The sequence below is a fragment of the Ailuropoda melanoleuca genome, chromosome 6 (assembly GCF_002007445.2).
Source record: "Ailuropoda melanoleuca isolate Jingjing chromosome 6, ASM200744v2, whole genome shotgun sequence".
NCBI classification, from domain to species: Eukaryota; Metazoa; Chordata; class Mammalia; order Carnivora; family Ursidae; genus Ailuropoda; species Ailuropoda melanoleuca.
The window spans coordinates 68186748-68214454 of NC_048223.1; the positions used below are offsets into that span (position 1 = coordinate 68186748).

Below are 27707 nucleotides of genomic sequence, written 5' to 3' on the forward strand. Positions count from 1 at the left end.
TAATACCACAGTGAGATGAACCGCAGCTTTGATAGCAACAGGGAGCCTCATGGTCCAGGCATTGCCAAGCCCTCCCCCAAGTGAGAGTAGGCAGTACTTCAGTCCCAGGTTCACAAGGAGACTGAAAGGCCGTGATAAAAAATACCAATATGCTGGAGGAGATAAAACAGGACTCAGTGGAGTATACTCCTGAGACACTGGAGAAATATAATATACAGAAGGACACTGTGGCCCATATTAAGAAACAGTGTGACAAGAAGTTCAACTCCACCTGACACTGCATTGTGGGGAGGAACTTTGGTAGTTACCTCACCCATGAAACCAAACTTCACCTACTTCAACCGGGGCCAAATAGTCATTTTTCTGTTTAAAACTGGTTAAAAGCATGGACTGATCTGCATCCAGTGATCCATCCAAAACAAGGACTACAGCCTAAACTCCCAATACTAGACACTGAAATCTTCAGCCTTAGTTAAAGGAACACCTCAGTCTTTGAACCATTTCTGTATTGTTTTGTATAGGTCATTCTCTCTACTAATTTGTTGTAGTTATAAAAAAATTAGCAAAATAGCTTGCCTTTGTATTTATTTCCTATTCCATACCTCTCTGCCCTATGTTTTTTCTTCTCAAAATCAACCTTTAAAAAAATTAATAAATTTGTTGGAGGAAAGCAATATTATATATTAATTTTTTATACAGGGAAAAATATAGTCAATAAATGCAGTATTTCATACAACTCAGCACCTAAGCATGATAAAAAGAATCAGGCAAAACAAGAGAATTTCCTTAACTTGATTAAGAACATCTACAGCAAAGACCAACTTTAATGATAACAAAGAAGCCAGCCTGCAATCAATCTATTCAATATTAAATGGCAGTCCAAGTGAGAAAAAACAGGAAAAATCAATTCAAAAATAATTTAAGAAATTAAAAAATAACTCATTATTTGCAGATGATATATCCTCTATGTTGAAAAGTCAAGAAAATTTTGTAAGGTTGTTGGACACAAAAGTAAAAATTTAATATCATTTAATTAACTGCATCTATTAGAAAATAAAAGTAATTTTTAAATTCCAGTATTGTTAACATACAATGTTTTATTAGTTTCAGGTGTACAATATAGCAATTCAATAGTTCTATGCATTACTCAGTGCTCAAGATAAGTGAATTCTTAATCCCATTCACTTATTTTCATCCATCTCACTACCTAACTTCCCTCTGGGTAACCATCTGTTTGTTCTCTATAGTTAAAAGTCTGTTTCTTGATTTCTCCGTTTTGTTCTGTTTCTTAAATTCTATATATGAGTGAAATCATATGGTATTTGTCTTTCTGTGACTGACTTTCTCTGACTGGCATTATACTCTCTAAATCCATCCATGTAGATGCAAATAGCAAAATTTCATTCTTCTTATACCTGAATAATATTCTGTTGGGTATATAGATCACTTCTTTCTAAATTTTTATTTATTTATGTTTTTTAAGTAGGCTCTCCACCCAGTGTGGAGCACAACACGGGGGCTTGAACTCAGGACCTGATCAAGACCTGAGCTGAGATCAAGAGTCAGATGCTTGGGGCACCTGGGTGGCACAGCGGTTGGGCATCTGCCTTCGACTCAGGGCGTGATCCCGGCGTTATGGGATCGAGCCCCACATAAGGCTCCTCTGCTATGAGCCTGCTTCTTCCTCTCCCACTCCCCCTGCGTGTTCCCTCTCTCGCTGGCTGTCTCTATCTCTGTCAATAAATAAATAAAATCTTTAAAAAAAAAAAAAAGAGTCAGATGCTTAACCGACTGAGCCATCCAGGCACTCCTACCAATTCTTTAGCCATTCATCTATCGATGCAACTTGGGCTATTTCCATAATTTGACTATGGTAAAAAATGCTGCAATTAACATAGGGGTGCATATATTTTTTCCAATTAGTATTTTGGTTTTGAGTAAATACCCAGTAGTGGAATTACTGAATCATATGGTATGTCTATTTTTAATTTTTTGAGGGACCTACATACTGTTTTTTACAGGGCTATTCCAGTTTGTATTCCTACCAACAGGGCACAAGGGTTCCTTTCTCTCCACATCCTCACCAACACTTTTTGTTTCTTGTGTTTTTGATTTTAGCCATTCTGAACAGAGTGAAATAACTCATTGTTCGGATTTACATTTCCCTGAGGACGAGTGATGCTGAGCATCTTTTCATGTGCCATCTTGTATGTCTTCTTTGGGGAAATGTCTGTTTATGTCTTCTGCCCATTTCTTAATTGGATTTGATTTTTGGGTGTTGAGTTGTTTAAGTTCTTTACATATTTTAGGTACAAACCCCTACTGAATATGTCACTGGCAAAAATTTTCTCCCATTCACGTTATCTTTTAGTTTTGTTAGTTGTATCCTTTCCTGTGCAGAAGCTTTTTATTTTGATGCAGTCCCAATAGTTTATTTTTCCTTTTGTTTCCCTTGCCTCAGGAGACCTATCTAGAAAAATGTTATGGCCAATGTCAGAAGAATTACTGCCTGTGCTCTCTTTTGGATTTTTACGGATTCAGGTCTCACATTTAGATCCTTAATCCATTCTGAGTTTATTTTTGTGTGTGGCGTAAGAAAGCAGTCCAGTTTCATTCTTTTGCATGTAGCTCTCCTGTTTTCCCAACACCATTTGTTGAAGAGACTGTCTTTTTCTCATTGCATACTCTTGCCTCCTTTGTTGAAGATTAATTGACCATGTAGGTTTGGGTTTATATCTGGACTTTCTGTTCCGTCCCACTGATCTGTTTGTGTGCTAATACCATACTGTTTTGATTACTATAGCTTTGAAGTCTGGAATTGTGATACTGCAGCTTTGTTTTTTCTTTTTCAAGACAGTTTTGGCTATTTGGGTCTCTGTGGTTCCCTATAAATTTTAAGATAGTTTGTTCTAGTTTCTGTAAAAAATGCTGTTGGTATTTTGATAAGCATTGCATTAAATCTGTAGGTTGCTTTAGGTAATATGGACATTTTAACAATATTTGTTTTTCCAATCCATGACTGGAATGTCTTGCCATTTGTTTGTGTGGTCTTCAATTTCTTTCACCAGTTATAGTTTTCAGAGTACAGGTCTTTCACCTCTTTGGTTAAATTTATTCCTAGGTATTTTATTATTGGTGCAATTGTAAATGGGATTGTTTTCTTAATTTCTCTTTCTGCTGCTTCATTACTGTTGTACAGAAATTCAATGCATTTCTGTACATTGATTTTGTATGCTGCGATCTTACTGAATTCATTTATCAGTTCTAGTAGTTTTTTTTGGTGGGTCTTTAGGGTTTGCTATATAGTATCATATCACCTGTAAATCGTGAAAGTTTGACTTCTTCCTTACCAATTTGGATGCTTTTAGTTCCTTTTTCTTGTTTGGTTGCTGTGGCTAGGATTTCCAGTACTGTGTTGAATAAAAGTGGGGAGAGTGGATATCCTTTTCTTGTTCTTGACCTTAGGAGAAAAGGTCCCATTTTTTTCCCAATAAGTATGATGTTAGCTATATGTTTTTCATATACGGCCTTTATCATATTGAGGTATGTTCCCTCTAAATCTACTTTGTTGAGTGGATGTTATACTTCGTCAAATGTTTTTACTACACCTATTGAGATGATCGTATGGTATTATCCCTTCTTTGGTTATGTGCTGTATCATGTTGATTTACAAATATTAAACCATCCTTGCATCCTGGGAATAAACCCCACTTGATCATAGTGAATGATTTTTTTAATGTATTGTTGGATTCAGTTTGCTAATATTTTGTTGAGGATTGTCACATCTGTGTTCATGAGAAATTTTGGCCTGTAGCTCTCTTTTTTGGCAGTGTCTTTATCTGGATTTGGTGTTAGGGTAATGTTGGCCTCATAAAATAAGTTTGGAAGCTTTCCTTCTTCCTCTATCTTTAGGAATAATTTTAAAAGTAAAACTTTTTTTTAAAAACATTACAAAGTATCTAGGAAAAAAATCTAACAAAAGATATGTAAGCCTATTATGCATAAAATTATTGAAACTTATTAAAGAACACTTAAGTCAGTGCAGAAAATAACACAAACCTAAATCAATAAAGATGTTACTACTTCCTAAACTAATGTAATGGCAATAAAAAGAAAAACAGTGATTACTGTGGAATTTGACCAGGTAATTTGCTGTTAAAATGTGGTATTTTTGAATTCTAGAATGTTTTCTTGGTTCACTCTTCTCTTTACTGCTTTGAATATATATTTATTTTACAGTTGGAGCTTTAATTATTACATTTTATGGATCCTTTCCTCATCTGTTTCTGCTGTATACTGTTTTACTTGGTTTTTCATCAGGTGTTGTCCTATATCCTTTAAGGATGCATACAGATATTCTAATTGATTTTGACTGTCAGATACTATTTGTGAGAATCTGAAGAGATAATTTGAGGATTTGATAATATCTTTTCGGGCATAGACTAACATTTTCTTTTCACAGGCAGCTTAAAGCAAAAGAAACTAGTATAATTCAGATCATCTTAATTCAATCAGCGATTGAGAGGATTCAAAATGGGCTTCAATAAAGCCTGGTTTATTCAAGTATACCATTTAGGGCAATGTTCCTTAAATAGGGGTGGTTTTTGCTAACCAGGGGACAGATGGCAATATATGGATATTTCTGATTGTCACAGTGCGGGTGACAGGTTGGTACTGGCATCTATTGAGTACAGGCCAGGGATGCTTCTAAACATCCTTCAATGCACAGGACAGTCCTTGACAACAAAGAATTATCTCATTCAAACTATCAATAGTGGTGAAACTGAGAAATCTTCATTTAGAGTACAGCCCCTTGAGGTTTTAACATAAAACCAAAGAGGTTTAGCAAAGAGCTTTCTCCTCAGAGATCCTAAACTCCAACGTTTGTCTCCTTAGTCCAGTAAGTATGACAAAACAATTGCTTAGCTTCTCAATCTCTCAGGGGCCTTTTCAGGAATTTGTATACCATTAGGGGGAAAGAAGGCCTCAAATATCAGTCTCAGTGTACTGGCTTTTTTTTTACCCCCCGAGTTTTGACTCCATAATTCTTCACAGCTTTGACAACTGTCTGATTTCTTAAAAAAAAAAAAAAAAAAAAAAATTACTTATTTTTTTTTGGTTCATTNTTTGGTTCATCTTTTATGGTTGTTCTCAATAGCAGAGTTGATTCAAATTACCTTCTTTACTTGACAGGATTCTAAATGTATATGTGAGAACAAAAAGACAAGAAGCCACACAATATTCCTGAAGAGTAAGTACATGGAGGGATGTCCCACTAGATATCACGTTGTATTATAAAGCCATAGTAACAAAACTGCATGAGAAAAAAAAGACTTAAAGGAAAAAAATTAAAATAAAACCAAAAAACTGCAAAGAAAAAAAAAAAAACCCAAACATATAAAGCCATAGTAATGAAGTCTGTGTGTTACTAGACTAGTAATATGGGGGACTAACAGAGAAAGAAAGAGAAAAAGTCTCCAAATAAAGCTAAACATACATGGAAACAAATGACAAAAGCAGGCATCAAGATTGGCAGGAAAAGAATGGACTCCATCTTGCTGAGACAACTGATTACCCAAAATGAAATTTTAGTAGTATTTTTTAGTATATGCAATCACTTCCATAATAATGAATAAAAGTGTACAGCAGTAAAAAACAAAATAAACAAAAAATCCTCACAATCCAATTACAAAATGGGCAAAAGACATGGACAGACATTTTACTGAAAAGGATATACAGATGGCAAATAAACACATCAAAAAATGTTCGACATCATTAGTCATTACAGAAATACAAATTCAAACACAGTGAAATATTATTTCACACATACTGGAATGGCTAATATAAAAATACACTGATGACTTCAAATACTGGCAAGGATGCAAAAAACTAAATTACTCATACATTACTGATAAGAATGAAAAATGGTATACCACTCAGGAAAAGAATATGGCAATTTCTTATAAAACTAAACATGTACCTGCCATATAACTCCCAATTGCGCACTCAGGCATTAATTCCAAAAAGATAACTTATATTAACATAAAAACCTGTACATGAATGTTCACAGCAGCTTTATTCCACATCTGGAAACAATCCAGATGTCCTTCAACAGGTGAATGATTAAACAAACTGTGGTACATCTATGCCATGGGAATATTACTCAGCAATAAACAGGAACAAAATATTGATGCCCATAACAATTTGAATGAAACTTAAACTAGTGAAATCTGAAAAAGTTGGCAACTGTATCAATTTCCTGGCTGTGATACTGAACTACAGCTGTACAACATGTTACTACTGGGAGAAACTAAGCGCCTTGCTGTGTTTCCCTGGGCCAGCTCCTTTCCTCTCTGTATCTCAGGCTCACCACCTATAGGTGCATTATGATTTCTCTGATTTCCTCTATCCCTGCACACACTGAGATGTTCTCCTAAGGAAAGTATGAAGAAAACTCATCTTTGAATACAAATGTATTTACAAGGATTCCACTGAAAAGAAAAGTAGAAACAGAATGGATTTCAAGAGACCTAGTCTCTGTCCCCAAAACCCCACAGGACTGCTACGGGAAGGACAGCAATCACATGGCCCCATTGGCCTTTCATTCACGAGCATGGATGAAAACAAAATCAATGCTGAACAAAGTAAGCAAGTATTTATAACATTTATATAAAGTTTAAAAAGATGCTGATTAAAACACATTATTCAAGGATACATCAGAGGTGACAAAATTGGCACTTCATTGGAGGGAAGAGTGGGAGCTGCAACTGGAAAGTGGTATATTTGCACTGATAAATGCTATACTTCGTAAGGTACATAATTGGTACTGAAGCATTATTTTTTAAAGCAAATATTAACTATTCTTAACTCTCATTTATGTAGAACATAGTTAATATGGGAGGAAAAAAGTCTATAAAATAAAAATGAGGCCAGTAAAATAACAATGTAACAGGAAAAGGAGATGCGGTAAACTAGGGTAAGATTACTGAGTAGTATCGAATTCATACTAATACTTCAAATCAAGACATTTATTATTAATGGAAGAGAATTAAGAATCCAAAATAGAGCAACACATATATGTCAACTGATTTTCAATAAAGATGCCAAAGAAATTCAATGGAAAAAATGGTAAGTCTTTCAATACATGGTGCTGGAACTACTGGACATTCATATGCCAAGAACAGAAAAATTTCTACCCTTCCCTTGTACCATATACAAAACTTACCTTCTAACATAGTCCTAAATGTAAAATCAAAAACTGTAAACTTCTAAAAGAAAACCTATCTGACCTCGGGTTAGAGAGAAGACTTCTAGTAACACCAAAAGCCCAAACAATGAAAATGAAAAATAATCAAAAATTGATAAATTACACCCCATCTAACTTAAAACATCTGTTCTTCAAAAGTAAAAATATGAAAATGATACAGCTAAAAAATTCAAAATCTGTATCTGACAAAGAACATATACCTAGAGTATAAAAAGGTCTTTTACAACTCAGTAAGGCAAGGTAAAAAAAAAAAAGTGCAAAATTAGTAATTCAAGACAAAAGTCATTAAAAACAAGGTAAGACTGCCAGTTTGTTCATGCTGCTGTAACAAAAATACTATAATCCTGACAGCACTGAAAGAACAGAAATAAATCCAGGAATATATGAACAATTAATTTATGACAAAAGAGCCAAAAATATACAACAGGGAAAGGAGAGTCTCTGCAATAAATGGTGTTGGGAAAATTGGACAGTCACATGCAAAAAAGTGAGACTGGGCCATGACTTTCCACCATAAACAAAAATTAACTCAAAATGGATTAAAGAATTGAACACAGGACCTGAAACCATAACTCCTACCAGAAAACATAGGCAAAAAGCTCCTTGACACAGATCGTGGAGGTGATTTTTTGAGTGTGACATCAAAAGCAAAAGCAACAAAAAGCAAAAATAAACAAGTGGTACTCATCAAACCAAAACGCTTCTGCACAGCAAAAGAAACCATCAACAAAGGGGCGCCTGAGTGGCTCAGTCGGTTAAGCGTCTGCGTTTGGCTCACATCATGATCCCAGGGTCCTGGGGTGGAGTCCTGCATCAGGCTCCCTGCTCAGTGGGGAGCCTGCTTCTCCCTCTCCCACTCCCCATGCTTGTGTCCTCTCTCTCTGTGTCAAATAAATAAATAAAATCTTAAAAAAAAAAAAAAGAAATCATCAACGAAATGAAAAGATAACCTACTAAATGGGAGAAAACATCTGCAAATCATTTATCTAATATGGAGTTAATTTCAAAATATATAAAGAACCCATAAAACCCAACAGCAAAACAAAATAAAACAAAAACCCTCAATATATTAAAAACAAAAAAACTCCCAATCAAAAAGATCTGAACAGACATTTTTCCAAAACAGGCATACAGATGGCCAACAAGTACATAAAAAATATGCTCTACATCATTAATCATCTGGGAAATAGAAACCAAAACCACAACGACATATTACCTCAGGCCAATGAGAATGATTATTAACAAAAAGACTAGAAGTAACAAGTGTTGGTGAGAATGTAGAAAAAAGGAACCACTGTGCACTGTTTGTGGGAATGTAAATTTGTGCAGCCACTCTGAAAAACAATATGGAAGTTCCTCAAAAAATATGATCCAACAATTCCACCGTTGGGTATTTTTCCTTTTTTCTTTTTTTTTTTATTTAAAAGATTTTATTTATTTATTTGACAGAGATAGAGACAGCCAGTGAGAGAGGGAACACAAGCAGGGGGAGTGGGAGAGGAAGAAGCAGGCTCATAGCAGAGGAGCCTGATGTGGGGCTCGATCCCATAACGCTGGGATCACGCCCTGAGCCAGAGGCAGACGCTTAGCTGCTGTGCCACCCAGGCGCCCCTGTTGGGTATTTTTCTGAAGGAAACAAAAACACTAACTTGAGAAGATATATGCATCCCATGTTCACTGCAGCACTATTTATAAGATATGGAAACAACCTGTGTCCATGGATAGATGAATGAATAAAGAAACTGTGGTGCCTATGTATGTATGTATGTATGTATGTGTGTGTGTGTGTGTGTGTGTGTGTGTGTGTGTAAAATGGAATATCATTCGGCCATAAAGAAGAATAAAATCCTGCCGTTTGCAACAACATGGATGGATCTCAAGGGCATTATGGTAAGTGAAATAAGTAAGAAAAACAAATTCTGTACGGTCTGTCTTACATGTGGAATCTAAAACAAACAAACAAATACCCGATGAGACCACAGACACAAGGAAAAGACTGGAGATTGCCAGAGGCAGGAATGAAAGGTGGGAGAAATGGGTGAACTATTTTCGGTTTTGCTTTTAGTTTAAATAAATTGGACTAAATAAATAAGCCACAGAAATTTATTTCTCACTCTTCAGGAGGCTGGAGAGCCTAAGATTAAAATGTAGACAGATTCAGTGTCTGAAGTCCTACTTCTGTTCATAGATGATGTCTTTTTTACCATGTCCTCACACGGTGGAGGGGGACGGGAGCTTTCCAGGGCTGCTTTTATAAGAGCATTAATCCCAGTCAATAGGGTGGAGCCTAACCTAAAAGCCTAATCATCTACCAAAGACCCTACCTCCTATCATCACTCTGGAGGTTGGGATTTCAGAATATGAATTCTGGCGGACACACACACTCAGTCCATAACACTTTCTGAAAAACTGTCACAAACCACAGGAGACTGGGGAAACTTGCAATAAATGCAAAGCAGTATCTTGAACTGATCCTAAAATAGAAAGAGGACATCAATGTAAAAACTGGTGAAATCTAAAGGAAGTTGAGTTAATAAGTAATGTATCAATGTCAGTTCTTAATTTTGACAAATATATCGGGGTAATGCAAGATGTTAACAATGAGGGAAATTGAGTGAGGGATATAAGGTAAAATTCTTAATTCTAACTTGCAACTTTCCTGCAACTCTAAATTACTAAGAAATAAAAAGTGTATTTCAAAAATAGCAACAATTTAATCAGACATTTTACCAAAAAAAGATACATTAAAAGCAAATAAACACATGAAAATATGCTCATCATCAACAACTATAGTTTTGGGCAGTCTGTCAACTTGTTACAAGGTTAAACATGCATTCAGACAACCCAGCAATGCTACTCCTAGGTATCTACCCAAGAGAAATGAAAATACATCCATGCACAGACTTGTGCTGGAATGTTTATAACAACTTTATTAATAACAGCCAAAATGCAAACAACGCAAAAATCATTTGGTGAATGGATAAACAAACTGTGGTGTAGCCATACACTGGAATACTTTTTAGCAATATAAATATAATATAGATTGATTAATATATATTAATATATATATTTAAAAAGCAATATAAAGGAATGAACTACTGATACATAAACATATCATATATATTCACACATATTATCTATAATCACAAATTTCAAAAGCATATGCTAAATGGAAGCAGCCAGACACAAAAGGTTTCATATAAATACACACACACACACACACACACACATTTTATGCCAAAATGTATCCAATTATACAATTAAATGGAGTGAATTTTACTGAATGTGAATTATACATCTATAAGAATAAAAATAAAGGATACATTTTGAATGCCAAATCAAACAACAAAAAGATATTTACTGAATACCTACCAAATGACAACCATTGTGCTAGGCTCATATGATAAAATAATGATAACGTCTATTTGCAGAGAATGATGAAATGAGGGGGAAAAACAGTTAATGCCTAACTATTCTCTGGCATCTAGGCTCTATAACATTCCTAACAATTCAGGTCTCATCTTCTCAGTCTTTCCTTGACCACCTACATAAAACACAGTAAGACGTTAAATGAAAAAGGCAGAGTAAATATAGTGGAAAAGAAGAGAATACATGACAATAGAGGGTTAGAAGAGAACCCAGAGGATTTGGGACTGTTTTCAAAAGACAAAAGTTTTACTAAACAGTGTCCAGGTACAGAAAGCAAACCTACAAGTTAAAGAGGTACAGTTTTGTTTTAGGAAAAAAGCTTACTGTGCATAACACATGCAATCTAATTATGATATTTTTAAGAGACTATAGGAAAAATAAAAGCAAAAATAATTTCCATACCCTGAGACAACAGCAGTAAGACAGAGATGCCAAGAGTGGCATTAGGGTACCTGACCTAACCTAACCTTGATGGGAGATAGTTCTGATGTGAGTCCTGAAGAACTGGACTATTCCATAAATCATTCAATTCTCTCTTGATCTTTTGAACTCAAAAGACTGTAATTACTCACTTTCATTTTGAAGTATTATGACTTCTTCCTTATTTGATACAGATGTTTTAAGAACCAGTTTGTTTCTTCCAGCCAGTCACTTGAAAAATGGGAATGAGTTTGTGTAGTATAAATGACACACAGTATTTTTTATTACAAACAACAAAAAGCATGAGAATAAAAGCAGAATTGTAAGACTACAAAGGTATCTTAGAAACAAAAAGGCAAGAAAAAAATTGGGTCCCACAAGGCTATACCTACACCTAGAAAGTTGTTAAAAAACATAATCATTCTCTTCATCTTTCTCACTGCTGATTTTCTTTATATATATGAGGCTTCATTCTATCTTTAGAGACAAACTAAAACTTAAGACCTTTTGTATGTATACCTACTCAAAGAGGGCCAGTCACATTAGCCCAAATTTACCTGTTATTGGGTTTAGCACTGTATAGAGTAGATGTCCATCCATGATCCAATCATGAAGTATGGAGAAAGAGTGCAGGTTCCGCAGTACAAAAGTAAGCCACTGAGGTTCTCCAAAGTGAAAGTGGAAGGGAGCAGTTCTCCGCAAAAAATGTGTTATCTTTAGCAGGGAAGATAATTTCTAGCACAGTTACAAAATAACAAGAAAGCAACTGGCATTCGGGGGGCTGGCATATATTTTATAAGCAGATTATGAAATGTAATTAATGCTTTTATATATTAAATAAAATATATTAAATTTTTAAAGCAAAATTATTACTTTTTTTGTTTGTATTACATGTAATACCAACTGAACAGCTCAAAGAATACAGCATTTTCTAATCTCCCCAGACACTTTTCTAAGGCTTTATACTTAAGGTCACCACCATGTCTAAAATCAATCAATTTTTGCTTTGGTCTAATAATTAACCTAGAACAAGGATGGTGTGATGTAGCAATGCAACCATGTAGTGTTAACTGAATCTTAATAAAACCTGCTGTAATTTTGTGTTTTCTTAAACAGTACGGGAAGACTGAAAGCACTGAAAGAAAGTATCAGATTTGGCGATAAAATTAAAGGAAAGACACGGGGGCTTTAAATTTGTACTGGATATCCCTCAAAGATACATTTGGCTTATCTATACTGGAAATGAACTGAATGCATATAAACATTTCTATCATGTTTAAATTCACAAGGTTTCTGTTAACTTAATTCTACATCGAAGTGTCTTTTAGGGGTGCCTGGGTGGCATCTGCCTTCGGCTCAGGTCATAATCTCAGGGTCCTGGGATGGAGCCTGGGATTGGGCTCCCTGCTCAGCGGGAAGTCTGCTTTTTCCTCTCTCTCTCTCTGCTCCTCCCCTGCTGCTTGTGCTCACTCTATCCCTCAAACAAAAAATAAATCTTAAAAAAAAAAAAGTGTCATTTAAATCAGTGGTTCAAACTTAAGTGCACATTAGAATCACCTGGGTAGCTTTTATTTTTATTTTATTTTTTTTTAAAGATTTTATTTATTTGTTTGACAGAGATAGAGACAGCCAGTGAGAGAGGGAACACAAGCAGGGGGAGTGGGAGAGGAAGAAGCAGGCTCACAGCGGAGGAGCCTGATGTGGGGCTCGATCCCATAACACCAGGATCACGCCCTGAGCCGAAGGCAGATGCTTAACCGCTGTGCCACCCAGGTGCCCCACCTGGGTGGCTTTTAACCTGATGTTAAAATCTGATTTCGGATCACCTGAATCAGAACCTTTGGGGGTGGACCCAGACATCAATGTCCAAGGATTGTTTTTTTATATAACCTTTTACTGTAACATTAATAATCCTTTCATTTCTTTACATGTTGTCTATAGTTGCAACAGAGACCATGTAGCCAGCAAAACCTAAAATATTATCTAGCCCTGTACTGAAAAAGTTTGCCAACCCCTGTTCTAATATATATATTAGATATAAGATTATTCTTAGACATACAATTAAAAAAAGCAAGTGTGACTGGGGAATAGAATCCCAACTGAACTAATTTATTAAGAAATAAGACTCGTAGTTTGATATAATCCCAGTAATTTATTTTTGCTTTTGTTTCCTTTGCCTGAGGAGAGATATCTAAAAAATGTTGCCATGGCCAATGCTGAAAAGAGTATTGCCTCTGTTTCCTTTTATTTATGGTTCTAGGTCTTACATTCAGGTATTTAATATACTTTGAATTTATTTTTGTGTATGGCATAAGAAAGTGGTCCAGTTTCATTCTTTTCATGTAGCTGCCCAGTTTTCCCAACACAACTTATTGAAGAGATTATCCTATCTCCATTGTATATTCCTGTCCTGACCATCATAGATTAATTGACCATATGTATGTGGTAATATAAATTGGTGCAGCCACTATGGAAAATAGTATGCAAGTTCCTCAAAAAGTTAAAAACAGAATACCATACAATCCAGTAATTCCACTGCTGGATATTTCACCCACCCTCAAAAAAAAGAAAAAGAAAACACTAACACATCAAAAAAAATATATGCATCCCTATGTCTTGCGGCATTTACAATATTGAAGATATGAAAATTACCTAAGTGACCATTGATAAGTGAACGGATAAAAGAAAATGTGGTACACACACGTATACACACACACACACACACACACACACACACACACACACACAGAGGAATATTGCTCAGCCATAAAAAAGAACTAAACCTTGCCATTCTTGACACCATGGGATGAACCTAGAGGATCTTATGCTAAGTGAAATAAGTCAGAAAGACAAATACCGTAATATTTCACTTATCTGAAGAATCTAAAACACAAAACAAATAAATAGAAACAGAAACAGACTCATAAATCAAAAGAACAAACTGGTGGTTGCCAGAGGAGAAGGGAATGGAGCAACGCACAAAATAGGTGAAGGAGATTAAAAGGTACAAACTTCCAGTTATAAAATAGTAAGTCACAGGGATGAAAAGTACAGTAGTGAATAGTCAATAAAACTGTAATAACCCTGTATGGTAACAGATGGTAACCACACTTATTGTGGTAAGTATTTTGTAATGTGCATAACTGTTGGATCACTATGTTGTGTACCTGAAACTAATATAACACTTCACGTCAACTATATGTCAGTAAAAAAGTAATAAAAGTAAATTAAAAATTAAGTTAAAAAAAAAAAGATATGTGGGGCACTTGGGTGGCTCAGAGAGCCTGCCCTGGGCTCCATGTTGGGAGTGGAACCTACTTTAAAAAACAAAATAAAATTAAAAAAAAAAAAAACTTGTATATATATATATAGGATGAGAAGGTAGTAGAAGAATTAAGAAAAGAACATTCCAGTGGCTCCTGGGTGGCCCAGTCAAACGTCTGCCTTCAACTCAGGTCACAATCTCAAGGTCCTCAGATGGAGCCCCACATTGGACTACCTGCTCAGCAGGGAACCTGCTTCTCCCTCTCCCTCTGCTCCTCCCCCTCTGCTCGTGCTCTCTCTCTTCTCCCAAATAAATAAATAAAATCTTTAAAAAAAAAGAAAAAAGAAAACATTCCAGGCTGCTTTAATGATTGGGGTAGAAGCAGGGACAAAGAATATATATTTACAAATTACAAATTTTAACGTAAGCTAATATATGGCCTAATCATGTACTACTGAAGTTGGCTGGTGATTTCACTAGTTTTTCTAATGTCATTAATAGAGCATAAATATATACAGATAATATATTAAGCATAAAGATTTTATCTATATATATACTTTATATCTCTGCTGCACTCCAATCAGTATCTCAACTTGAATGGAAAATCTAAAACTTTAAAATATTTTTCAAAAGATATATTTATTTAGAGAGTGAGAGAGTGCATGTGAGCAGGGGAGGGGCAAAGGGAGAGAGGAAGGAAGAGAATCTCAAGCAGACTCTCCACTGAACATGGAGTCCAACAGGAACCTCAATCCCATGACCCTGAGATCACGACCTGAGCCAAAAACAAGAGTCAGATGCTTAACCGACTGAGCCACCCAGGCACCCCAAAACTGTAAAATATTTCAAAGAAAACATAGGAATGGGGTACCTGGGCAGCTCAGTTGGTTAAGTGTCTGACTTCAGCTCAGGTCATGATCTCAGCAGTTCTGTGGCTGAGTCCCAAATAGGGCTCAGAGCTCAGTGGGGAGTCTGTTTTTCCCTCTCCCTCTGCCTCACCCCTTACTCATGTTTTCTCTCTCTCTCTCAAATAAACAAAATCTTTGAAAAAGAAAGAAAAGAAAAGAGAAAACACAGGAAGAAAAATTCATGACTATGAGTTAAGCATAGTTCTTAGGTATGACACCTAATTTCTGATCAATGAAAAACAAAAAACTGATAAAAACTGGACTTCACAAAAATTAAAAACTGTTGCTACAAACCAGGAGAGAATATTTGCAAGTTGCATATCTAAAAAAGGATTTATACCCAAAGGTTTTTTTAAAGAAAACTGAAAAAATAAAAATTTTTTAACGGGCAAATGATTTGTATGGAGACTGCCAGGCTCATTAATAGAGCTCAATACCCATTACTATAAGGGAAAAACAAATTAAACCCCAATGATACACCACTACACACTGAGAGGATATCTAACATCACCAAAACCCAACTCTGACAATATCTAGCAAAGAAAAAAGCAACTGGAACTCTCAAACATTTCAGGTGGGAATTCAACATGGAACAATGACTCTGGACAACAGTTTGACAGTTATTTATGAAATTAAACATCATCTTAACCATATGACCCAGAAATCTTCCTCTTAGGTATCTGCCTAAGTGAAATAAAAATTTACATCCACACAAAAATGTGCATATGAATGTTTTTAGAAGCATTATTCACAATTCCCCCAAACTAGAAACGACCAAAGTTATCAATAGGTGAATACATAAACAATGATACATTTATACAATGGAATATTCATTAATAAAAGCAACTAACTCCTAACATGGAACAGCATGGATTAATGTCAACAGCATAATTCTAAAGGAAAGAAGCCAGCCTAAAAGAATTATATATGATTATATTTATATGAAAAAAGCAAAAACTGTAAATGAAGAACAGTTCACTGGTTTCCAGAGTCAGGAGTAAGAAAAAACCTGACTGTGAGGGCAGCACAAGGAAATTTTGAAGGTGAGGGAACCATTCTGTATCCTGATTGTGGTGTTGTTTACAAGAGTCTGTAAATTTGCCAAAACTCACAAAACTATACGTGAAAAAAATAAATGAATTTTACTGTATGTAAGTTTTTTTAAAAATCCAATAATTTTTTCAGAAATTATAGTCAAGTAATTATAAAAGTAAAGCTATTTGCTTAACATAAAGGAAGTAGAGAGGCACCTGGGAGGTATAGTCAGTTAAGTGTCCAACTCTTGGTTTTGGCTCAGGCCATGCTCTCAGGGTCCTGGGATCAAGTCCCTCATCAGGCTCCCCGCTCAGCGTGGAAGTCTGCTAAAGTTTCTCTCTCCCTCCCTCTCTGCTCTTCCCCGCTGTGCTTTCCTTCTCTCAAATAAATAAATCAATCTTAAAAAAAAAAAAAAGAGGTAGAAAAAAAGTGTATGTAGACTAAAAGGAAATGGATCCAACTCTTAAGTGTTTTTTTCAAAATATTAAAAATGACTTACTGTACTCTTTACAACTTTGTCTTTCAAAAATCTAGAATGGATACTACTTTATAATCAGGAAATAAATGTCATTTTTAAAAAGTGAAATTACATATCACTTATAAAATTTCTCTGAGTAGCTGAAAAACAACCCAAATCAAACCATGGAAGAGGAAAAATAAAAGAGAAATCAAATGAAGAAGCATTAAATCCTGTGATAAACAAGTCTATTTGTATTTCCTTCTACTTTGCTACTATTTTTAATTACCATGGAGTATCACTCAGTGTCATAGTATATTATCCCTTCTCCTTCATAATTTTAACTCAATTAAAATGCAATTTTAAAAACTAAAGTTATTCTGCTACTGAGAACTTTAGTTTTGAAGAACAGAGGTAGGTCCAAAATTTTCAGGATTTAGGTGTTTCTGCATGACAGGGCATACCAACTATATCATCATGCCAACAGTAAAGCTGGCTCCTGCGGGTGACATTTTCAATAAACTTTTATAATTCCACAAAATAGAAATAAAAGGAAGAAATGAAAATTACATTTTTATACAAGTGTACATTTTTTTATCCAATCCCTGATTTAAGTTTTTTTATATGTGAATATTCAATCAGAAACAAAGGAAATAAGTTTTCTTTTTTTTTTTAATTTATCTATTTGAGAGAGAGAGAGAGAGAGAGAGAGAGAGCACAGGCAGGGGGGAGGGGTAGAGGGAGAAGCAGACTCCATCTGAGCAGGGAGCCCAATGTGGGACTCGATCCCAGGGCCCTGGGATCATTGCAGCTAAAGAAAGGCACAGAGGTCAACAAGTAGCTTGAAGATTTTTAATAGACTATACTTTCAAATAGTTCTCAAAATACATAAAACCATATACAGAGAATATTCCATTCCTTTTTCCCATTTCTTAAATCTAGTCCTATATCTATTCCCCAAAGATCCCCATCTGAAACACACACATGAAGGTAACCATGATTAACGGTTTCTTTTGTAGCCTTGTCAAGTTCCTCGACATGTAAATAAACAAATATAAGCATATGTATTGACTTCTCTCACCTATTTTACACTTATTTTGCAAAAAAAAGACAAAATCATTTGTACAACTCCCTATCTTTTTTTACTGATATGAAATAGTATTACATTATATTCAATTATTATTATCTTTTAAGTACTAAGAATAAAAATGAAATGTTAAATCTAAGGCTAAATAAAAGTCCTACAATGAAATGTTATACACACACTCACAGATTTAAGTTTCAAGGCCGTCAGCAGTGTTGATGTGAAACTATATTAAGAGAATGTTAATGATTTATACAACTGTAAATGAGAAACAAGACTTATTGGGAGTTAGCTGAGGTTGCTTGCCTATCTCCAGTAGAACATTAACCTTGGCAAGATCCCGAAAAGCCTCAAAGTATGGCAACTCCAAGACTTAACCTGCCTATAATTAATATACAAATGAAAGTTACTAAATTTACATCAGGAACCTCCATTTTTTCAGCACAGCAGCTATTGGTGGAGTGGCTAAAAATGTACAACTGAACAGAGAAAATTTATTTCATAAACGGACAATACCATATCACAATTATCACCTCCTCATGGCATAAAGCAGCAAAAGAAAGTACTAAGAACAGTAAAACCCAGAAAGAGTGCCATGCAATTTTTCTTCTGCTTATAAATTTATCAGGGGATGGCAACAAAAAATATTCTATTCTTTAAGCTATAATAAAGCCTGGATTCTTGTCACCTTCAACTTTGCCGTCTTGTAAAAAAAAATATTTTTTTCAATAAGGAAACTATATTTGTTAATCTGAGCCAAAGGCATTTATCCTGAAATCAGTATATTAAAAACAAATATTTCAAGTTTTATCAAAAATAAAATTAAGATCTAAAACTTACTAAGTATTGGGGTACCTGGGTGGCTCTGCTGGTTAAGAGTCTGCCTTAGGCACAGGTCATGATCCCAGGGATTCTGGCCTGCTTCTCCCTCTCCCCCTGCCTTCCCCTCCCCAGTTTATGCTGGCTCTCTGTCTCTCTCTCTCAAATAAATAAATAAAATCTGAAAAATAAAATAAGATTAAGTATTATCCATTTTTTAAGCAAAGAAATCCAAAACTGCTTACCAATGATAACAATGTTAAGAAAACATTCAAGTATCATCAAGGAACCAAAAAGTTTCCACATCTGACCAAGAGACATATCCTAAGCAGGTACCATTGAGTCACCCATGAGAATTTGTAAGTGTCATCTCCACAGACCATGAAACTATGGAGATGAACTAGCTGCAGAGACTGAGACTGGCCCAGAGCTTACAACATGACTAACAAGAAGCTTTATACAATCCATAGGTATGACTCACTTCTAGGAAGTTTACTGGGTTAAATACAAGGACCTTGGGTCAGAACAGCCATGGCTTTAATCCCAGGTCTGCCACTCAAAAACTGCAAATCTACAGGCAAGGTGCTTACATCATAAATTTCAGTTACCTCATCTGCAAAATGTACATGATAAGGATGTTGTAAATATTCAATTAGATGATACAAAGGTGATTTACACAGTGTTTGGTATGGAGCAAAAAGTTATCAATAAAATTTTTATGTTGTCATATACTATATGTTAATGATGTTCAAGATACTCTGCTCTAATACTTGAGGAAAGGGAAATAAAAAATATTAATAAAATATCACCAATTTCTGTTCTCCAAGTACTTGGAAAGGTATATATATATATATATATATATATATATATATATATATATATCGATAATTACAGCTCAAGGACTCAATGTAAATGTTGAATATTTTTATAAGTTTTACCTACAAAGAGGATTCTCTGACTGCAACTGATGGAATTCTTGAAATGAAGGAGGTGTACGAGTTACTCCAGATTTATAGGAATCTAATAAGCAGAAATAGGTGAGAAGGTTTTTACAGGTGAGGAAAAAGCAGGAAGAAAGGAACAGAGATATTTAAAAATATACAGTATTTCCTAGAAGTGCTAAGCATAAGCATAAGCAATTAAGTATGGAAAGAATACAGCATTTGGTAGGTACAGGGGAAATGTAATAAATTTAGTAATATCCCAAATTCATTAATAGAATAATTCACAAATTTCAGGTGGTAAGAACTGACAGTAGTAAAGAGTCTCTAAATAAATATATTATTTAAAAATGTAGGGTTTAAGAACCCTTAACATTTTGCCTCCCAAAAGTAGGAAAAAAGCAATCTGGCTTATAACCCACAAGGAAACATCCTACAATCCTATAATCCTACAATGTCAATAAAAATTTCTACCATAAAATCATGTAAAAAGAATAAAAAGATTTTTATTTATTATACATCTGAAAATATTTCTCCATTTGTTTCAATGGAATTTCATAAATGAATACTTAATCTTTTCTGCAATAAATTCTTTCTTATGTTTCCTTTCCATATATTTTAAAACTTTATTATCTAACCTGATATACTAACTTGAAAATTATTCTACCATTTCACTTATGATTAACAAATATCCAAAAAAAATCCCACAAGTATACCAACAATTGTTTCAAAACTTTTTACTTTTCAAAGTTAGTTCTTACCACTTGAAATTTGTGAATTACAAATACAGTGCAAAGAAAAAGCAGTAAAATAGTGAAAGACGATATAGATATGGAGAGGAAGGTGTGATGAATTCTATATTAAGTCTAATTGAGAGCTCCACTAATGGAGGAGAGAATTTACAATACTGAACAAAAACAAGCATGACCCTGTCTTCATTGGACATAGACTCTAGTAGGAAAGGGTGACATTCACCAAATAATCATATAAAATACATAAAATTATACCTGTGATAAATGAAATTAGGAAAATTTACTAAGTACTTTCCTCAATTTAAACCATGGATTTAGAGAGCCCTTCCATGAAGACATAAAGTAATATTTGAGATATGGATCAAGTTAAATAGTATAATGTTCTAAGCAGAGAAAACAGTATGTACAAAGGCATGAGGCAGGAGAAAATATGCTTGCTGTTTTTGTAGAACTTAAAGGAAATTACAAGGATGAGCTATGAAGAACAATGGGGCAGGGGTACCTGGGCAGTTCATAAAGCTAGAGGGGCAAAATCATTTACAAGTTTGGTCTTCTTCCTAGTAAAATTAATGAGAAAACCCTGAAGGAATTTAAGCAAAGCAGGTGAAAAATTAGATTCTCACTTGGAAAATATATTTGTAATAATTGACTGTTCTCCTTTTGGGAACCAAAGAACATTGAGAATTATTTCTAAATCCATTACCCAATTACCATTTTATAGTAAAAAGGCACTTAACTATAAATATAAATATAATTATTTATAAAGTATAATATAATCACATATAACCACAACTGCAACAAATGGCTTAAAGAAGATCATTTATGAATCAACTGTTCCAGCAACGGAGAACTTTCCTCATGTCATCAAGTGAGAGATAAGAGAAAGGTGGTCACCAGACTTTTATTTTCTTTTATGCCAGTGAAATTCTACATTTTTAATTTCCTTGCCCTAAAACTGTTCATGTGTTTTCACTGTTTTGACATTTTTTTCTCCATTTAACTTTTAAATTTGTATCATATTAGCTACTCTATCTAACTAGCTGGATCTTTTTTTTTTTTTTTAAGATTTTATTTATTTATTTATTTATTTATTTATTTATTTATTTATTTATTTATTTATTTAAGAGAGTGAACAAGAGAGAGCACAAGCAGTGGGGAGAGGCAGAAGGAGAGGGAGAAGCAGATTCCCCACCGAGCAGGGAGCTGGACACAGGGCTAGATCCCAGGACCCTGAGATCATGACCCAGGCTGAAGGCAGATGTTTAGCTGACTGAGCCACCCAGGTGCCCCTGGATTTTTCTTATTATTAACCATTTCTTCATTTTTTAAAAAGATTTATTTTAGAGAGAGAGGTAACACGAGCGGGGGGAGGGGCAGAAGGACAGGGAAGGAGAGAATCTTAAGCAGACTTTCCACTAAGTGTGGAGACCAATGTCGGTCTCAATCTGATGAACCTGAGATCACGACCTGAGCCGAAATCGAGAGTCATATGCTTAACCAACTGAGCCACCCAGGCGTCCCGATGACCATTTCTTCATTTTAACGAATTTTTTCATCTTATATATTAATTTAGCTTTCTGAATTTAACTGTATTTTACTACAACTGAGCAGATTGAACATTGACTTTTACATAAATTGTATATTTCACTTTTCCTCTAGTCTAAAAAATAACTATTTTAGTAATCTTTTACATTTACTGCTTTCACCTGTATTCAGAGTATTTTTATTTGAATTTTCTTTAGTTTATTCCATAATTTTTATTACTTCCTAATCTTTTAGCTGTTTGTGTTAATCAATAATCTTTATATCTATTTTTTTAAATTTTAATATACTTTAATGAAAAGTAAATGCCTTTCAACACTTTGTTGAGGGTGGAAATGTTGTTTAAAAAACAAATGAAAAAGCAAGTGTTTCTCTAATTTCTCTTACATGTGTTCTCATCCTGATGTATTTTTTCCTTTTATTTTGAAATAATTACAGACTCACAGGAAAATGCAAAAAAAGAAAAAAGTATATAGTCACCCAGTGTCCCCTGAGAGTTACATCTGCATAACTGTAGGACAATGTCAAAACCAAGAAATTGATATTGGTATAAACTGCAAATCTCATTTCACCAGTTTTACATGCACTCATATCGGTGTGTGCATGTGTGTGCTCAGGAGCACACAATCAATTCAAATGTATCCTATGGGTATCTTCATGAAATCACCACAACACCATGATTTGGACCTGTTCTAACACCACAAGAATCCCCAGTGCCCTCACATCATTTAAAAAAAACATTGAAATGGAGCCTAAATTGATGTACACAAGAAATAGCACAGAACAGTACTCCTGGAAAAGAAAGATTCAGGCAGTTTGTTGGAGAGGTAAAAAAGATCAAAGGTATGTAACAGGCAAAAAAGACTTTTTGAGGGGCGCCTGGGTGGCATAGCGGTTAAGCGTCTGCCTTCGGCTCAGGGTGTGATCCTGGCGTTATGGGATGGAGCCCCGCGTCGGGCTCCTCCGCTGGGAGCCTGTTTCTTCCTCTCCCACTCTCCCTGCTTGTGTTCCCTCTCTCGCTGGCTATCTCTCTCTCTCTGTCGAATAAATAAATAAAATCTTTAAAAAAAAAAAAAGACTTTTTGAGGAACAGCTGTATGATAGTAGCTCTTGGTTCAGGAGAAAGATAGGTAAAGATTTTGTAGTTTTGTTTAGCATTCTGTCATAACTTCTCCAGTACTTTTTCAAAAAAATATATGCTCATGTGCATTTATTTTAAGTAATGATATGGGTATAGCGTTAAGAGGCAAGCAGGCCCAGCTTTATTTGGACTACACAATGATGAAGTTTCAAGACTAGCTGATTTCAAGCCCAATAAAACCATAATTTAGCAGAAACAGCAGGCTACATGCATCACTATTTTCTAAAATAAAACTCATCTGGTACTCCAAAATTACTCATATGTTCTTCAAATACGCTATATTTAAATGAGGACTCCCTGTACTTCAACGAGAAGAGGAAAAACTAAGCTTAAAAACCATTTATCTCACATTTAAAATTATAACAGCATCAGATTTACACAATCTATACTGTAGCACATAACAGTGCTGTATCATAGTAAAAGGATTGCAAAGGATTTTATCCAAACCATACATACCACCACTACATACATATTCCTTACCACTACTTCACAGATTACAAAACAGAAGACAACATTTGTCTGCAAACACAACATATGTCAGAATACCAGAGATATCCTGGCTTTACTCACTAAAAAGTGGGAGACAGAGACATTTCAAATGATGAAAATATTTCTAAATCCGTAATTATTTTTCAACCAAAAAAGGTAAGACCTCCTTTTTGCACTCTGAAAGTGAATTACTTTGATATGTTTTACCTCTAATCCTTCTCTGAAGAACAGAAAAGACCTTGCAAATCATTCTATTCCTAGAAATCCCTAGTTGAGCTCCAAGAGTAGCACAACCATCTTTGAGTTTACCCAGTTTACAAGCTATTACAATGGTCTGATAGGTACCTTGCATGGTTCATACATCCACGTCAACTTTATTACCTTACGATACCAAATCACATTTCATTCACATGCATAATAATTCTCTAGCTTAAAACAAGATTTTTTGAAAAAATGTACATGTTTACCAAGAAGGGAAGAAGAAAAGTGGGACAGGAAAATCTAAAAGGACATATAACAACTGGTTAATGACAGATACCTACGGGAAATACATAGAAGAGAATGAGAGAAAATTAGCACTTTTAACCTTATGTAATTCACAATTATTTAAACTTTCCAATACACAGTTGCTTCTGACCTCACTAAGTTACATAACTATATGTCTCAGTTTACTCATCTGCAAAACAGGGATAATTAAAGTATCTACCTCAAAAGAATGATGTAAAACACTGAAAAAAAATGCCTGGAACTTAGTAAGCCTTCAAAAATTAATGTTATATTACTGATACTATTACATGCAATGAAATAATAAAAGCATAATACAGATCATGTTTTCAAAATGTAAATATAAATACTTTAAAACAGTATCAGAAGTTGTATCTATCTAACCTATTTTTAGGTAAGCTTTATGCCCAATGTGGGGCTTGAACTCACAAGCCCTAGATTAAGAATCATGTGACCCACCGAATGAGCCAGCCAGGCAACCTGATCTATATTTATTTTTATAGAACTCTTCACAATTGCAGTTAAATAACTATGTCAGACAGCAAGGTTCATACTGTTAGATTCACAGTACTTGCATAATTCTTAGCACACACTAAATGGCAAAGAATATTTATTGTATGAATGAAATTATATGCAACACATATATGTTGTTGCTGCATTTTGTTATTTGTAACCATTAATCAATTAAAAGTATATATACACTAAAAGAGAATCTACTTATAAATAAGTAAGCATTTTTAGACTGCTCAACAAGGCCAACATTTTCCCCCCAAAAGCTGAAAAAAAAACTTCTAAAATTAGAATACATGGTAGACATGGTAACCACATTTCTGGACAGGAAGAAAATAGAATCAACCCACTCCCATCTTTATTTTACAGGGCTAGCTGCTTTCGACTGCTTCAAATTATTAAGTACAAAATGAAAATCCGTAGCAATTCCAAGCATAACAAAAAAGATGACTACATATGGGAAATACCTATAATGGAAAGATCAAATAATCAAGGAAGTGATTCCAAAATAATTTCAGTATATAGAGATCTCTCATACATTATATCCTGAGAATAACTCACCGTGGCTCAAGAAAAGGGCAAAAACATAAAGGCCCACCAAATATGAATACCCTTACAGAGAAAAATTATTCTGAAAAACAATTTCTAGTTAATTACAACTAACTGCTATTTTTGGTTAAAACACTGAAATGTGACAACAACCTAAAACACACCAAAAAAAAAGTAAAATAGATCATGGATTAGGGTTAGAAAAGGAGGGAAAAAGCAGAAAGAAAAAAAATTAACTGTGCAAATTCAGTAATACATAATGTCCCCCTGATCTAAGCCTAAATAAAAATAAGATTTTAAAATGAAAAAACCCACATTTGTATAAAAAAATACAGTTTCTTTTAAATACTTTTAAATTGCTTTTGATGATTTCAAATGTTAAAAATAAACTGTTTTCAACATTAACTGTGGCTGGTGCCTTAAAATCAATTTTTTTTTTGCTTCTTTTTCCACTTTTCTGATTTTAATATGAAATGAGTTCTTTTAATGTCTTAAGAAACAACAAAACTTAGTACTTGTATACCTAGAACTTGGCACTGAAGTTAGGCGTTACAAAGTAACAGATAAAAGAAGAAATGCCTCTGGGGTTTGATACATAATTGCTTTGTTGGTTTCTTCCCAATTTTATTTATGGCACGTCTTAAATTTATGACTCGGTAAGCATATCCTGCTCAATTTGATCCCAGTCAACAAACATGGAAAGCAAAATCCAAAATTATAGATTAGAAAAAATTTAGATCTACATGTCAAAGGTACTCAAACCTGGAAAAAATTAAGGTATTTGGAATACTAGTTCATTTCTTTTTTCATATGATTTTAGAAATATTGATATATTAAAATTACTAGTTTGAAAGAAGAGGTTTAACACTGAAAACAAGAAATTCCTTTCAATTCATAACCACATTAAAGCGTCTTTTACTTATTTATTCACTCATTCATTAACAGTTACTCAATAACTAAATCAGGTCCTGTGCCTATACCAAATACACTTAAGTGCACAATTGTTGCCCTCACTCAGGTAAAAAGTTAACCATAAATCTCATTAGGTTAGTATATACTATATATACACAATTTTATGATCAGGACTCAGATGACTGGTGATCCTCAGATGACTGAGTGACCTTAGGTTAGTGAGTATCACTGCAGGTTTGCTGCGATTTTAGTAGGATTTCCGGTGGGCCTCACTATAGATCAAACAGGTAGAAATTTGACTTTCTGCTGGAGGATCCTACAGCATTTGTTGCTCTCTTCTCTGGGGACCTTCACTTTCCCTGAGAAGACAATTCTCTAATCATTTCCCTAGGGGTTTTGGCTAACAATATTCAAAGTGCAGAATGAAGAAAAAGGAGCTGAAGGAAAATAAAAAAGTTGCACCACTTAGCAAAAGGATTATCGTGTAGTCCTCTCGTATCACACCAGAAATACTGATGCAGTGTCCTTGAAGCCAAAACCTCTGGTGCTCAGATTCTTAAAAGAATGTAACTCCCGTTTCTCATAAGGTGAGAAGGGTTGGCTGCCTGGCTGGGAATATGGGGTCCTGAGAGGCTACTTCTCTTCATATCACCTGTCAATTAACCCCTCCATTTTCAGCCCCATCAATTACTTCTACTATGCAAAGGGTTACTGGTACTCCAATTTTTGAAACTTTCTGGGATCTGCCAGCATTCTCTGCTGACATTTATGTTTCAGTTTTCTTGAATCTCATTAAGTGGGTCACTGCTTTTCATCCATTCTATATTCTAAAACTTTATTAATATCTTATTACTGTTGTCTCCTGTTCTCTCTGTCCTTTTTACTTTTTATTGTTATTTTGGTGCAATTTTGGAGGAATGAAGATAAACATGTGTTCCACCAGGTACATTTATCCAAGTTTCACTTAGATTATTTAAACATAATAAATGACAAACTCCTAGTCTCTTTCCAATCACTTCACTCTGCCGCTACAGTAATCTACCTAAAACAGAAAAGTGACCGTTCAACCCACATGTTGTGATTCAATCACTTTCCATTTTATACAGGAGGAAATGTCCAAAATCTTTATTGTAACACAAAACCATTTATGGTCTGTTCTATGCTTGCTCTTCCTTACTTCATTTTCTGCCACTCCACCTCGTATAAATTACGTTCCAGCTTGGCATAAATTCTTGGGATTTCCCAATCAAGAACCTCTTTTCTCACAAAATGACTTCTATATCCTTTTCCAAGCAGAAAATGTCATTTCAGCATCTAAAATCACAGCAAGAATCACTCTCTGTGAAGTTTATTCTTAGCTCCCTTGCCACACTAGGTACAGCTTTCCTACTTTGCCCATTTTTATAAACTTTATGTCATTGATTGGTTCATTTTCTACCTGCATATCTGTCTCTCTCCTAACTCTCTGGGCTTCTTGACCAAATGTTTTCAGTTTATTCTTGGTAATATCTGCAAGGCCTTAAATTATCTGATCAGGAATAAAGTGAAATGAGCATTATTGGGGCACCTAGGTGGCTCAGTTGAATGAGCATCTAACTCTTGATTTCGGCTTAGGTCATGATCTCAGGGTCATGAGACTGAGCCCCAAGCTGAGCTCTGTGCTCAGAGTGGAGTCTGCTTGAG

General features: G+C 34.7%; 1 protein-coding gene and 1 pseudogene across 5 annotated transcripts in view; one reads left to right on the forward strand and one right to left on the reverse strand.

Moving 5' to 3' along the window:
* The window catches only part of LOC105239453, a 33132-nt pseudogene extending 32751 nt beyond the window's left edge, over nucleotides 1-381 (forward strand).
* Nucleotides 1-27707, reverse strand: part of JMJD1C (jumonji domain containing 1C) — a 272649-nt gene that overhangs the window by 149103 nt on the left and 95839 nt on the right. The window lies entirely within an intron of this gene.